Genomic DNA, 3,319 nt, shown 5'->3' with positions numbered 1-3,319 from the left:
CTCTTTTATTTATAATTTAATTTATTTGAATCCTCTTTTTTCTTGATGAGTTTAGTTAAAATTTTGTTTTCTTTTCATCTTTCCTGAAAACCAGCCTTTAGTTTTACTGATTTTATATTGCTGTTTTAGTCTCTTTTATTTATGTCCACTCTGAGCTTTGTTATTTCTTTGCTTAACTTTGGGCTTAGTTTGTTCTTTTTTGGTTCCTTGAGGTATAAATTTAGGTTGTTTATTTGACATCTTTCTTATTTCTTAATGGAGACATTCATTGATATGAACTTCCCTCATAGGACTACTTTTGCTGCCTCCTATAATTTAGTATGTTGTATTTCCATTTTTATTTATTTCAAGGTATATTTTTATTTCAATTTTTATAACTTCTTTGATCCATATGGTTGTTCAGCAGCATGTTATTTAATCTCCCCATATTTGTGCATTTTCCAGTTTTCTTCTTGTAACTGACTGCTAGTTTCACACCACTGTGGTTGGAAAAGATGTTTGATATGAATTCAGTCTTCTTAAATTTATTAAGACTTGTTTTGTGGCCTAAAATCCTGGAGAATGTTTCATGTGTGGTTGAGAAGAAGCACACTTTCAGTCTACGTGTGTCCTTACATCTGAACTGAGTATCTTATAGGTAACATATGGGTGGGTCTTCTGTTTTTCATTTTGATCCATTCAGCCAGTTGATGTCTTTTGATTGAAGAATATAGTTCATTTACATTTAAAGTAATTCTAGACAAGTATGCACTTATCATCATTTTGTTAATTGTTTCTGGCTGTTTTCTAGTTTCTCTCTGTTCCTGTCTTCTTCTCTTGCTCTCTTTTCTTGTGGTTTGATTACTTTCTTTAGTGTTATGTTTAGATTTCATTTTTGTTATCTTTTGTGTATCTTCTATAGGTTTTTGCTTTGTGTTTACCTTGAGGCTCACATATATCAGCCTATACATATACACCAATGTATTTTAAGTTGATAAGTTCAGTTTGAACACATTCTAAAACTCTACATTTTTACTCTCCCTTCTATGTTTTGTATTTGATGTCACATTTTATAACTTTTTATTTTGCATATCCCTTAACCAATTGCTGTAGTTATAGTTATTTTTATAACTTTTGTCTTTTAGCCTTTATATTAGCTTTATAATTGATTAGTTGCCCTACATTTGATATATATTTACTTTTACCACTGAGATTTTTAGTTACATTTTCTTGTTACTAATTAGCGTCCTTTATTCTCAGCTTACAGAAATCCCTTTAAGATTTCTTGTAGTGCCAGTTTTGTGATGGTGAACTCCTTTAGTTTTGGTTTGTCTGGAAAACTCTTTATCTTTCCTTCGATTCTGAATGATAAATTTTCCAGGTGGAGTATTCTTGCTTGTAAAATTTTTGCTTTCAGCAGTTTAAAGATATCATGTCACTCCCTTCTTGCCTGCAAAATTTCTACCAAAAAATCTGCTTATAGTCTTATGAGGGGGGTCCCTTGTACATAGCAAGTTGTTTGTCTCTTATTGCTTTTAAGATTCTCTGTTTATCTTTAAAATTTCCATTTTGATTACAATATGTCCTGGTGTGGATCTCTTTGGGTTCATCTTGTTTGGAACATTGTGCGCTTACTGAATTTTGACGTCTGCTTTCTTCCTCAAGTTAAGGAAGTTTTTAGCCATTATTTCCTCAAATAAGTTTTTTGTCCTTTTATCTCTTCTTCTTCTTCTGAGACCTCTAACATGCAAATGTTGTTCGGCTTGATGTTGACCCAGAGGTTCCTTAAGCTATCTTTACTTTTTAAAATTATCTTTTCTTTTTGCTCCTCTGTGTGAGTTCCACTGCCCTGTCTTTCAGTTCACTCATTCTTTGTTCTGCTTCATCTAGTCAGCTGTTGAACCCCTCCAGTGTATTTTTCAGTCCAGTTATTGTATTCTTCAGCTTTATGACTTCTGTTTGGTACTTTCTTATATATTTTGTCTGTTTATTGGAATTATCTCTGTGTTCATCCATTCTTCTTCCAAGATTTATGAGCATTTTTACAATCATTATTTCAAACTCTTTGCCAGGTAAATTACTTATTTCCATCTCATTAAGGTTTTTTTCTGGGGTTTTACTTTGTTCTTTCATTTGGAACATATACCTTTGTTTCCTCAATTTGTTTGATTCTCCATATTTATTTCTGTGTATTAGGTGAAACAGCTTTGTCTCCCAGTCTTGAAGGATTGGTCATAGGAAGACTGGGTGTGTATTTTTTTTTTCTGTTTTATGTGCAATGTCCTGGGGGTGATGGCCTGCTAAGAACTGTCTCTAATTTTTTTAGTCCTGTGAAGCATAGAAATGCAAGCTCCCTTGAAAACCAGCACCATGCATTCAAAAGGCTTCCCCTATGTGGACTGCATATGCCTGCCAGGTATGGCTCGGCAGAGCTTCAGCGGAGCACCAGGCTGGGGTAAGCCATGTGTAGAGTCTGATGTGGGCAGGGCTATGTCAGAGTAGAGTCATACAGAGTTCATCTTTCTCTATCTGGATTATTTCACTTAACATAATACCCTCAAGGTCCATCCATGTTGTTGTGAATTGGACAATTTTATCCTTTTTTATGGCTCAGTAATATTCCATTGTATATATATACCATTTCTTCTTGATCCACTCATCAGTTCATGGGCACTTTGGTTGCTTCCACATCTTGGCTACTGTAAATAATGCTGCAATGAACATAGGGGTGCATGGGACTTTGGGAATTGCTGATTTCAAGTTCTTTAGATACATACCCAGTAGTGGGATGCCTGGGTCATATGGTATTTCTATTTTTAATTTTTTGAGAAATCTCCATACTGTTTTCCATGGTGGCTGTGCCAGTTTGCATTCCCACCAGCAGTGTATGAAGGCTCCTTTTTCTCCACAACCTCTTGAACATTTGTCACTTTTTGTTTTGGTTATTTTTGCCATTCTAACAGGGGTAAGGTGATATCTTAGTGTAGTTTTGATTTGCATTTCCCTGATGATTAGTGATGATGAGCATCTTTTCATGTGCCTATTGGCCATCCGTATATCTTCTTTGGGGAAATGTCTGTTCATGTCCTCTGCCTATTTTCTGATTGGGTTCTTTGATTTTTTGTTGTTGAGCTGTGTGAGTTGTTTATATATTATGGAGATTACTCCTTTGTCAGATAAATGACTTGTAAATATGTTTCCCCAACTAGTGGGTTGTTTTTCTGTTTAAATGCTGTTTTCTCTTGCCTTGAAGAAGCTCTTTAGTCTTATGAAGACCCATTTGTTTATTCTTTCTATTGTTTCCCTCGTCTGAGGAGTTGTGGTGTTCAAAAAGATCCTT

This window comes from Equus asinus, chromosome X (genome assembly GCF_041296235.1).
Source record: "Equus asinus isolate D_3611 breed Donkey chromosome X, EquAss-T2T_v2, whole genome shotgun sequence".
NCBI lineage: Eukaryota > Metazoa > Chordata > Mammalia > Perissodactyla > Equidae > Equus > Equus asinus.
The sequence above is the reverse complement of the archived record's forward strand: the minus strand, read 5'-3'. Positions refer to the sequence as shown.